Raw genomic sequence first — 12,954 nt, forward strand, 5'->3', positions numbered from 1 at the left:
ATGAGGACCAAGGGAAAATGAGTTGGAGGGTAACAGTGGGATTAGAAGAGAACAGGCAATTGGAGAAGAATGGGGTGGAGGGAATGAAGTTGGAGGGAATGGGGACGGAGGTGAATGTAGTCAGAGGGGATGGATTTTGGAGGAGAATGGGGGCTTGAAGAGTAAAGGTTGAGGGGAGTGCATGCCAGGGTTTTACAACATTACAGCTCCAATTCATCAAGCTGTATTCCCTCGGAACACAATGGTGATTTTTCGGATATATTCCTAGAGCACTGAGCAGTGACTGGGAAACATTTACAGCCTGAAGCAGGATCTTGTATTTCAATGTTATGTTTGGACCAATAACTCTGTGCAAAAGGAGAAAAACAGCAAGTGGTTGGGTATGTTGGAATGTGCTGCTTGGATTTGCTCAACTTTGTTATGGGAGTTCAGTCATCCCAACAAACACACTAGAAAAGAGGAAATATTGGGTGTTACTGCTCTTGCCAAAGGCTGTAGCCACCTTACAGTGAACCCTGATGTTCTACGCACGGTAGGGGTTTGTGCTTATGATAGTCTGTTGCAGGTGCCTGTGCAAGCTCTCATGCAATCTGGTGTAAATGCCAGTCACAAAAACTGGCATTGCCTGTCTTGAGATCGAAGAAACTCTGGCCAGAGATGCTAAGCAAGGGCAACTTTTGCACCACGCACAATGCACCCCACCTTTTCACCCAATTCAAAGTGTAAGTCACTTACTGGCCGCATTCATTCATCCCCTCATTTACACGCTCTTTACAGATTTTTGCAGGTGCACCATAGAAAGCATTCTATCTGGCTGCATCACAGCCTGGTATGGCAACTACTTGGTCATTGATTTCAGGAAGCAAAGTACTGTACACACCACCCCTGTCAGCATCAACAGGGCCGAGGTGGAGATGGTTAGCAGTTTCAAATTCCTAGGGGTGCACATCACCAAAAATCTGTCCTGGTCCACCCACGTCGACGCTACCACCAAGAAAGCACAACAGCGCCTATACTTCCTCAGGAAACTAAGGAAATTCGGCATGTCCACATTAACCCTTACCAACTTTTACAGATGCACCATAGAAAGCATCCTATCTGGCTGCATCACAGCCTGGTATGGCAACTGCTCGGCCCAGGACCACAAGAAACGTCAGAGAGTCGTGAACACCGCCCAGTCCATCAAACAAACCTGCCTCCCATCCATTGACTCCATCTACACCTCCCGCTGCCTGGGGAAAGCGGGCAGTATAATCAAAGATCCCTCCCACCCGGCTTACTCACTCTTCCATCGGGCAGGAGATACAGAAGTCTGAGAACACGCACGAACAGACTCAAAAACAGCTTCTTTCCCACTGTTACCAGACTCCTAAATGACCCTCTTATGGACTGACCTCATTAACACTACACCCTGTATGCTTCATCCGATGCCGGTGCTTATGTAGTTACATTGTATATGTTGTGTTGCCCTATTATGTATTTTCTTTTATTCCCTTTTCTTCCCATGTACTTAATGATCTGTTGAGCTGCTCGCAGAAAAATACTTTCCACTGTATCTCGGTACACGTGACAATAAACAAATCCAATCCAATCCAAGACTGTAAGAAACTTCAGAGAGTCGTGAACACAGCCCAGTCCATCATGTGAACCCATCTCCCATCCACTGATTCTGTCTAAAGCTCCCGCTGCCTTTGGAAAACGGGCAGCATAATCAAAGACCCCTCCCACCCGGCTATTCTCTCTTCCAACTTCTTCCATCGGGTAGGAGATACAAAAGTCTGAGAACACGCACCAACAGATTCAAAAACAACTTCTTCGCCAGTGTTACCAGATTCCAGAATGACCCTCTTATCACTGAACTGATCTCTCCACACATTTTCTTTACTGAGTAGCACAACACTCTGTATGCTTCACCAGATATCTGTGTCTATGTATTTACATTTGTGTATTTATCGTATGTCCTATGTTTTTTTCGGTGTCGATTGTAGCCATGATGTGGAGATGCCGGCGTTGGACTAAGGTGGGCACAGAAAGAAGTCTTACAATACCAGGTTAAAGTCCAACAGGTTTGTTTGGAAACACTAGCTTTCAGAGCGCAGCTCCTTCCTCAGGTGGATGAAGGAGCTGTGCTCCGAAAGCTAGTGATTCGGAACAGACATGTTGGACTTTAACCTGGTGTTGTAAGGCTTCTTATTGTGTTTTTTCATGTGTGGAACGATCTGTTCAGACTGTACGGCGAACAATACTTTTCACTGTACCTTGGTACACGTGACAATAAATCAAATCCAATCCAATCTTTAAAGAATATGTCAATTCCTCGCCCGATGGATAGGGGAGGTCACGGACGGGATTCTCCGTCGGCCGACACCTGGGCAGAGAATCGGTTCCGACTCTGAAATCACGCAATTCTCTGTCGCCTCGGCAGTGACGTACAGGGGGTACAGAAAGTGTCCAACGTCATCATAATTTGTTGACAGTTGTGCCACTGATCGGGGGCGCTCCTGCCAGGGCCAGGGGGGAATAGCGGGGGGGGTGGCCAGGAGGTGGGCTATGGGGTCGGGGTGGACGGCATGGAGCACCATTGTCGTGGCCTGTAAGGCAACCATGCAACTGCGCACGCCGCTAACTACCCACTGTGAACTTAGGGTCACAGTTCATATGGAGGTCCCCCCAGGCACCCCCCTAGGTGCCCTATGGCCCCAGCTGATCCATCAGTGGGATGGGCGCACTCCAGTGCAACCAGTGCCATCTTGTTTGCTGGGACGAGTGCGATGGGGGGTGTAATGCAGTTGCAGATTGTCAATCTCTCGAGTGTCAATCAAGGACCTGACAAATCCCGTCCCATTTCTCATTGGAATTGATTGTGTTCCACGTGGCATTGGTGTGAGCCCCTTAACGGTCGCTGAACCAGTCCAGGTGCAGCGCCAGTTTTGCTGTCGTGGAACTCCACGAATCCTGCACCGGCGGCAACACTAAGTCTCGGGAACAGAGAATTCCGCTGCACATCTTTGTTGCACGTGTGGGGCACACCATTCACCAATTGTATTTTGTTGAAAACAAATGTTTACTAAAAATAGATTTTCATCTGGTTCTCATCCAATGGAGCCAATGCTTTACATTTATTCTGACTGCACAGACTAGGTGATTGCAGTACAGCCCAGATCCTGCTTCAAGTGGCAAATCTCCCACCACTGCCAGCTTTTGACAGGGAGGCTCATCATTTACATGCTGCTGTTTAAGAGGGTGGATTGGATTCTCCGGAGACCCCGGCCACGTGTTTCTTGGCGGCGCGCCGTCCGCTGGTGGCGGGATTCTCTACTCCCGCTGCTTGTCAATGGGACGTCCCATCGAAGCCAACCTTTCCTCGCGTCTTCCATTCCCCAACACGTTTTCGGCCCATTTCCAACTGGGCGAGGGTGCGGTGCCGGCAGGAACAGGGAATCCCAATGGCGGTTGTCTCACCGTTGCTGTTCCTTTCAAACAGGGAGGGGTGGATTTGGAGCCCTCCCCACCCCCATCCCCCCTTTTCACCACCCTCGAACAACACCCCACCCAAATGGATATGCAAAAAACAGTAAGGCGATCAAAAAACCCTAAAGCCTACTTCTAATAAACCTAACCCCAAAACAAAAACACTAAGCTCATTATCTAAAGCAAAATTAATATAATGAGCCACAGTCACCCTCACTCCACCACTTCCGTGAGCTAACTCTTCAGCTAGCAGGGCGGCTGCTGCCCAGAGTGAAGAAAAATGCAAACCGATAAAGGACCCAGAATATTAAAAAAACCTTAAAACATAGTACTCCAGGATGGAGAAATATATTTTCACGACAGTTACAGCAAATAGAACAACCCTACCCGCCCCCCCCCACCCCTCACATAGAACTAACCCCCCCAACCAAATCCAAACATTCAAGAACATGGAAATGCCAAGAAGAACATAGAACCCCTACAACTCCCCATGTCCACTTGTCCACCCTCAACGTCCAAAAATCCTTAAACAAACACAATCAACCTGCACCCAGCGTGTGCTTTTTTACGGAAGAATCCACCTCCTCCGGTACATCAAGAAAGTAGTCTTTCCCCTCAAAGGTCACTCTTAACCGCGCCGGGAACCTCACTCCAAATCGGACTCAGCTGTTGTAGGGTGGCTTTGGACTTGTTGAACGACGCCTGCTTCTTAGCCAGCTCTGATCCCACATCCTGGTAGAACCGGGTGGCGTGCCCTTCCCATTTGGAATCACAAATGGGCTTCTTTTGCCCATCCTCGGATCTGCTCTTCTTCCTAAAAGCTGTGAAATTTTATAATAACTGTTCGCGGTGGTTCATTGGCACGGGGCTTCTGCCGGAGTGTGTGGTGGGCGTGATCCAGCTCAGGAGGGGCTGTGGGTCACCTCCCCCACCACTTTCCCAAACATCTCGAAAAATACTCTGTGGGAGTTGGGCCTTCCATCCCCTCTGGCAGCCCCACAATACGAATGTTTTGCCTCCTGGAACAATTCTGCAGGGCATCCAAATTGGCCTTCAGTGCTTTATTCACCTCAGCCATCAGCGACATCTCGGATCCAGGGAGGCAGCCTGTTGCTGTGCCTTGAAAGGGTCACCCCCACGCCTTGCATCACTGCACCCTGTGCTTTTACCATCTCGTTGGTCTTCTCCAACACCAACCAAATGGGATCCGGGGCCTCCCGACATTGCTTCTCAAATTCCGTTGCCAAGTTGCAGGTCAGCATCTCGGCCGTTAATGGAATGGCTGGAGTCACAAAAGCCATTTTCTCCACGGATGAGTGCCGAGAAGCCCCCGATTCAATCGACGAATTATCGCGATCAGGCTTCTTCCCCTGGCCTTCCAGGGCATATCTCGTGTTGGAGCCTTATTGCCCTAAACAAGTTGGTTTCTGAACAGAAATACCCACAGAAACTGGGCAAATAGGGCTAGAAAATACTGTAACCTAGTGGGAGCCACCTCGTATGTGTCTATCCCCCTACATATCGCCACTGGAAGTCCAGCCAATCAGAGCCAACTTGCCAAGCCAATCAGCACCATTTTCTGATAGTATAAATTGTTGTGATTGTTTGAAATTTGGCATTCTTGCATTTGTCCGGACCAGTACAAGATGAAAAGCATCAGCAACATGTCTCTCTTTTCAACAATGCAAACTTTTAAATAGTGCTTCATCAACTGCACGGCACTTGAGACATTCTCTTGTTGTGAGTGTTTTTTTAGAAATACAAATCTTTCTTTTTTACAAAACCAATCATGGATCACTGCGAATCTAGATTCCTTCCTCCCTTCTGAGTTCAGAGACTCATAGCCCACCCACCTCCGCACCAATGGCCCAACAACTCTCTACTCCCTAGATGGAATCAGGTGTGTACAGCCTGAACAAATTAACAGAGTTCTGAGCCAGTCAGAAGGCCCAAACATACATTCGAACGTCTGGATTAGGAGCAGGAGTCGGCCCCTCGAGCCTGCTCCCCCATTCAATAAGATCATGTCTGATCTGATTGCAACCTCAACTGCACATTCCTGCCGCCCCCCAATAACCTTTCCCCCTCCCCTTGTTAATCGAGAATCCATGTAGCTCCGCCATAAAAATATTCAAAGACTGCGCTTTGACGAAGAGAGTTCCAGAGACTCTCAACCCTCTGGGTGAATCTTTCTCCTCATCTCTGTCCGAAGGAATGACTCCTTATATTTATCAGTGACCCGCAGCTCTAGGTTCTCCTACAAGAGGAAGCATCCCACCCACATCCACCCTGTCGAGACCCCTCAGGGTCTTAAACGTTTCGATCAAGTTGCCTCTTAACTCTTTTAACCTACAGCAGATACAAGCCTAACCTGTCCAAACTTTCCTCATAAGACAACCCACCCATTACGAATATTAGTTTAGTAATTGTTCCGAACACAATACTAGCCACAATACTCCAGATGTAATCTCACCAATGCCCTGTACAACTGAAGCATAACCTCGCTACTTTTGGAATCAATTCCCTTCACAGGAAACAATAACATTCTACTACCATTCCTAATTACTTGCTGTACCAGTACACCAACCTTTTGTGAATTGTGCACGAGGCCACCCAGATCCTTTTAACCTCACACCTCTGCAATCTCTCATCATTTAGATAATGACCTCATTTTTACTCTTCCTGCTAAAATGTGGAATATATAATTTGCCCACATTATAGTCCGTTTGTCAGATTTTTGCCAATTCACTTAACCTATGCCTCCTTATGTCCGCAACATTTCATTTAGTTTCCTACCTATCTTTGTGCCATCTGTCAGGAATGTTGAAAGTTAACAAGTGAATTTGAGATGAAAATAAAATAACAGACAAGTAACAAGATTAGCAGGCATAGAGGAAGAATGAGATGCAATTTGTCCAGAAACAAGATTAACAGGCGTCTAAAGAAATTGAGGTGTGAATGGCCATATCAGAAACATTGGGCTGGATTCTTCTGCAACTGGCTGGACGGCTCGCACCGGCGCCAAGAGCAGCGCGAACCACTCCGGTGTCGGGCCGCCCGGAAGTTGCAGAATCCTCCGCACTTCCGGAGGCTAGGCGGCGCCGGGGGGGGTTGGCGCCGCGCCAAACGGCGGCGAAGGGCCGCCGCGAGTTGCCGCATGCGCAGAACCGCCGGCGTGTTTCCTGTGCATGTGGTTTCTTCTCTGCCCCGGCCATGTCCGCTCGGCCCATCGGGGCTTGGAGAATTGCCGGGGGGGGGGGGGGTCGCCGATGGCCCCTGACCGGCGCGGCGTGAATCCCGCCCCCGCCCGAAAACCGGCGCCGGAGAATTTGGCTGCTGGCGTCGGAACGGCGGAGCAGGATTCACGCCGCGCCCCATCGTTTCTCCGAACCCGGCGGGGTCGGAGAATCCCGCACATTGTCTACCAGAGATCAGTGAGGTTATACCAATGATAACTTCTAAAGGCAAGGAATTTGAACGAGGTAGACAGCAGGATCCACAGAGGGAAATATCAAAGTGACTGAACAATATAACTGATAACATCCTCATGTGGGGGGAGAGGCGAGTTTTGGAGCAAACAGCCAGAGGGGCCAGTTCCATCTGCATTCCAAGCCACTGGGCCTGCTCCAGCTAACATTTAGAGCCACCGCAGATTGCAGATATTCTCCTCTGAAAGACGCGGGCAGCGATGCTCTGGTCCGGCGCCAAAGTGCCGGCGCCAAAACGGGAGTACTTTACTCCGGCGCCGGTTCCGAGATCCGATTCTCGGGTCCTGGGAGGGCCAGCATGGCGCTGCAGTGGCCCACGCCACTCCAGCTTCCAGTCCCGGCGTCGACCCGGCGCCGCGGGGTCCACGCATGCGCAGTTGGGCTGGCGCCAACTAGCGCAGGCGCAGTGGCCTTTTTCCCTGCGGCAGCCCCGGCGCCAAATGGTGCAGGGATCCAGGAGCCGGCGCGAAGGAAAGGAGGCCCCCCCGACATAGAGGCCGGCCCACCGATCGGTGGGCCCTGATCGCAGACCAGGCCTCTACGGCCGTTTGCGACGAAAATTGACGCCTAACCTAGATCGATTCAGTGACTGTTAAGGGGGTAGCACCGGTGCCACGTGGAACGCAATCTATTTCAGTGAGAAACAATGCGGGATTTGCCTCGTCCGTGATCGACACTCGGGAGGCTGACAAGCTGCAGCCGCATATACACACTTCACTCCCCACACATACTCATCCCAGCCAACAAGATGGCACTCGTTCACCCATCCCGTTGATGGGTTGGCTGGTGCCAGAGGGCGCCGAGGGGGGTGGCCTGGGGGGACACCTATACGACCTGTGGCCCTCAGTTCAAATGGCTGCCTTGCAGTCTGCGGTAATGGTGGTCTGTGTCCGTCCACTTCGATGCCACAGCCCACCACCTGGCCACCCCCAGCTACTGCCCCCGGCCCACAGTACATCTGTCAGCCCACTGGTGATGTTGGGCACTTTCCGCACCCCCTCTCCCTCCCTCTCAGCAGCCACGATGCCGGTTTTGTGATTTTTAAAAGCACGAGTAAAACTCGCCGTCGGGGATTCGGCCCATCGGAGGCGGAGAATCACGGTGACCCCGGAGAATACCGGGTCGGGCCCGCTAATGATATGAAAATGGTGTTTACTGTACGTGTGTTCTGGAATGTGTTGACGCTGTTGTCGAGGCAACGCGGAATTGCGATTTGGCATCAAATTGGCACCCACTGCGATTTCGGCGTCGGAACCGATTCTCTGCCCAATTGCCTTTCATGCTTCCAACATTGACCGACTGAGAATCCCGCCCAGTGTGTTTAGTTCTTGATATACTTAAGTGTCATAATGCGTATTAGTCTCTTGTGTGTTTTTTATTCTTTTCTTTACCTTTAATAAATATTCTATATTAATGGTTTACTGGTTGGTTCCTCACTGGCTTGTACGTTGCTCCTCACTGTGTTCCAAACAAATATACACCACTACAAGAACTAGAGTTTCACGTTATCCTTTAGGGTTTTGAGATACTCTTGCAGGTAACATCAGTGGAGTGGGCGGCATGGTGGCACAGTGGTTAGCACTGCTGCCTCACTGCTCCTGGGACCCAGGATCAATTCCAGACTCAGGTCACTCCCTGTGCGGAGTCTGCACGTTCTCCCCGTGCCTTCATGGGTTTACTCCGGGTGCTCCGGTTTCCTCCTACAGTCCAAAGATGTGCAGGTTAGGTGGATTGACCACGCTAAATTACTCCTTAGTGACCAAAAGGTTAGGTGGGGTTAGTGGGTTACGGGGATGGTGTGGAGGCGTGGGTTTAAGTCGGGTGCTCGTTTCAAGGGCCGGATGCAGACTCGATGGGCTGAATGGCCTCCTTCTGTACTATAAATTCTATGATTCTATAGTTCTTAACTGTGCAGATTCAACAACAGGGGCGAAATTCTCCCCCAACGGCGGGATGCCCGCCGACTGGCGCCAAAGCTGGCGCAAATCAGACGGGCATCGCGCCGGCAAAAAGGTGCGGAAGTCTCCGCATCTTTGGCGGCCTAGCCCCAACATTGAGGGGCTAGGCCGACGCCGGAGGGATTTCCGCCCCGCCAGCTGGCGGAAATGGCGTTTCTTGCCCCGCCAGCTGGCGCGGAAATGCGGCGCATGCGCGGGAGCGTCAGCGGCCGCTGTCAGTTTCCCCGCGCATGCGCGGGAGCGTCAGCGGCCGCCAAAAGTTTCCCGCGCATGCGCAGTGGGGAGACTCTCTTCCGCCTCCGCCATGGTGGAGGCCGTAGCGGAGGCGAAAGGGAAAGAGTGCCCCCACGGCACAAGCCCGCCCGCGGATCGGTGGGACCCGATCGCGGGCCAGGCCACCGTGGGGGCACCCCCCGGGGTCAGATCGCCCCGCGCCCCCCCCCAGGACCCCGGAGCCCGCCCACACTGCCTGGTCCCGCCGGTAAATACCAGGTTTGATTTACGTCGGCGGGACAGGCAGTTTCTGGGCGGGACTTCGGCCCATTCGGGCCGGAGAATCCAGCGGGGGGTCCCGCCAACCGGCGCGGCTGGATTCCCGCCCCCGTCCAATCTCCGGCAGCGGAGACTTCGGCGGGGGCGTGGGCGGGATTCACGGCGGCCAACGGCCATTCTCCGACCCGGCGGGGGGTCGGAGAATGACGCCCCAGATTACATTTCTAATGTCCCATATCATCGGCACCAAAACATAAGGTATTGGGTTGACAACCTTCCCAGATTGTCCCTGGAATCTCTGGGAATTCTGAAAGACACTACCCTGAGCAACCCCAGAACGAAAAAATCACCGAGGCATTGAAAGAAATTATACTTGACCATTTTCTTTAAACACTTAGGATGCTTCATTCTAAAAATATTGTAATTGGAGAATATGAACTGTTTGACTGACAGATAAGGAACAACCAATCAGATAGCCAAGTCTGTTGGCATTCCAATAGGCTGTGGGAAGGCGGACCAAAGCGAGGATGGACATGTTGAGTGACCAATAAAGGAATGCAGGGGAGGGGGCAGTTAGAGGCAAGACATCATGTGCTGGAACTTCCAGGAATATGTCCAAACAGAGTTGGCAACCCCAATAGGGGCCCCAAAATGAACTTCTGGACGGGTTCCTGTTCACTGTCTCAATGCACTTGTGAAACAGCCAGTCAGGGAGCACAGAGATTATAATCTCTGGAATTGTATCTCCGCAAAGGTTAGTACAGAGAAATAAGATTGGCGGGGGGGGGGGGAATGAAAAAAAGGGGGGACGTTGTGGTTGCAACATCAAAGAACTCAAAGGAGGCAGGGCAATCAAGAGTTAAAGCACGGATTGTAACCCACTTTCCCTAAGTGGGCCCTTCATTCTCAGAATGCTGCACAGATGGGAATTGTACAGTGCATAAAGGCGAAATAAGATAGCACCAGTTGAAACAAAGCCTAATGCTCTCCAGGAAGCACTTCCTTCGAGCCTAACTGCAGGTTCTGAATGATGAAAGGAACACAGGCTGATGATATTAAATCCACAGGTCACCAGGGAACCTTGTCCGCCAGCAGGTTTGATCATGTCAGAAATAATCACCGCCCATAATAAATTGTGTGAAAATAGTCCTGTTCTGTAGACTAGAATTATAAATGTGGGGAAGGTGGTGGTGGTGGGGGGGGGGCGGGGGGGTGGATTCCCAAAACCATCAATCATTCACAATTTAATTCTTGAGAAAAACATGTATTTATCTGAATTACCCGTAATCCAAGCAGGTTTACTCACCCCATTCAGGTTCTCCCTCTCCTCTATCCCTTTATCAATCTTGCCCTGCTCTCTGCTCTTGTCTCTCTCTCTGGTAACCTTTTCCCACCAATAGGAACTGGTAGGTAGTAGACTCCAAGGAGCAAAAGCGCAAAAAAAAAGCAAATCATTCTGAGCAAAACTTTGTGGCGACTGGTATTAGCATGTTTCACATTAAAATCCTTTCAACCGGTGGGTAGATTGTTGTTGAATACAGCGAGGGGAAAACTATTCATTCAGGAAAGGACAAAAGTAGGCTTAGATCTAGGAATGAAGAATGGGCTATGATCAAGATTAAGGAGAAGACTGGAGGCAAGACTAAGGGCAAACGCAAGTGCCAGCCTAAGATTGAGACAAAGGCAATATAAAATGCAAAGAACACAGATAACATTGATGTCAAAGTTAAGCATAAAGCTATTTGTCAAGGATGGCCCTAAAACTGGAATCAAGCCTAAAACTAGTGTCAAGGATAACACTAAGGCCAATGTTTTGGGCCCCGTATCTAAGGAAGGATGTGCTGGCCTTGGAAAGGGTCCAGAGGAGGTTCACAAGAATGATCCCTGGAATGAAGAACTTGTTGTATGAGGAACGGTTGAGGACTCTGGGTCTGTACTCGTTGGAGTTTATAGGACCAAGGGCAAGGGTGACTAGGATCAGGACAAAGGGTGAGATTACATCCAGGGCCCAGAGGAGTTTCCAGCTGGGGTTACAGTCAGAGCTAAAGTTTAGGGTAGGGCCTCTGTCTTGCTGACTTTCCACACGACACCCAATAGAACACCTTCGGAGAAAGAAATTGAAAGTCTGTTGTCTGTGGCAACCCCCATCCACAAACATTCACTCCCTCCACTAATGACACACAATGGCAGCCGTGTTTACCATCCACAGGATGCTCTGCAGGAACTCACCGAGGTTCCTTAGGCACCACCTTCCAAACCCATGACCACTACCATCTCGAAGGACAAAGGCAGCGGACACATGGGAACACCACCACCTGGAGGTTCTTTCCAAGCCACACATCGTCCTGACTTGGAAATATATCGCCGTTCTTTCACTGTCGCTGGGTCAAAATCCTGGCATTCCCTCCCTTACATCACTGTGGGTGAACTTACACCACAGGGACTGCAGCGGTTCAAGATGGCCGCTCACCACCACCTTCTCAAAGACAATTAGGGATTGTCAACAAATGTTGGTCTAGGGAACGAGGCCCACTTTCCATGAATGAATGTTTAAATAATTGAACTTGCATCTGAGGCTCTCCAAGGCTCTGGTCAGACAACATTTGGAGTACTGTGAGCAGTTTTGGGCCCCCTATCTAAGGAAGGATGTGCTGGCCTTGGAAAGGGTCCAGAGGAGGTTCACAAGAATGATCCCTGGAATGAAGAACTTGTCGTATGAGGAACGGTTGAGGACTCTGAGTCTGTACTCGTTGAAGTTTAGAAGGATGAGGGGGGATTTTATTGAAACTTACAGGATATTACGAGGCCTGGATAGAGTGGACGTGGAGAGGATGTTCCACTTGTAGGAATAACTAGATCCAGAGGACACCATCTCAGACTAAAGGGACGATCCTTTAAGACAGAGATGAGGAGGAATGTTTTCAGCCAGAGGGTGGTGAATCTGTGGAACTCTTTGCCGCAGAAGGAGGAGGCCAATTCACTGAGTGTCTTTAAGACAGAGATAGATAGGTTCATGATTAATAAGGGGATCAGGGGTTATGGGGAGAAGGCAGGAGAATGGAGATGAGAAAATATCAGTCATGATTGAATGGCGGAGCAGACTTGATGGGCCGAGTGGCCTAATTCTGCTCCTATGACTTATGGTCTTATGCTTCCACTCCATTACTTTCCTCATGTTGAAAGATTTTCTGTGCCCCTCTGCTAGTTGCTGTGTTTTTGCTAAGAATACTTGGGTTGCTTATTCAAAAACTTATCAAAAACAGGCTGTTTATTTTTCTCATGCTAATAATAACAGGCTGTCAATAGTGATGGTTAGCTTTTTACAAATTATTAAAGCTCGTTTTTTTTTTTACAGATGTAAAACTTTGGTTAAAGTTTTTGCCATCAGAGCTCCAATGTCCAGAAGCCGTCGCTTCCTCTACTTTTGTCATCATTATTTCTTTTAACCGGATTCCTGTGATTCATTTTTAATTGAATAATGTCTATAATTACATTAAAATTGCACTAAATGATATCATCCTTTATACTTAAGATTGCAAGCTTGG

The 12,954-nt window shown here is 49.9% G+C and overlaps 2 long non-coding RNA genes across 2 annotated transcripts in view; both read left to right on the plus strand.

The window, feature by feature from the left end:
* Positions 1-12,954, plus strand: part of LOC140398123 (uncharacterized) — a 183,420-nt gene that overhangs the window by 89,498 nt on the left and 80,968 nt on the right. The window lies entirely within an intron of this gene.
* LOC140398124 (uncharacterized) lies at positions 10,087-12,921 on the plus strand. The gene is made up of 2 exons (XR_011937416.1): positions 10,087-10,163; positions 12,765-12,921. It is a non-coding gene; the product is annotated as an uncharacterized lncRNA (long non-coding RNA).

Source organism: Scyliorhinus torazame, chromosome 21, assembly GCF_047496885.1.
Source record: "Scyliorhinus torazame isolate Kashiwa2021f chromosome 21, sScyTor2.1, whole genome shotgun sequence".
NCBI lineage: Eukaryota > Metazoa > Chordata > Chondrichthyes > Carcharhiniformes > Scyliorhinidae > Scyliorhinus > Scyliorhinus torazame.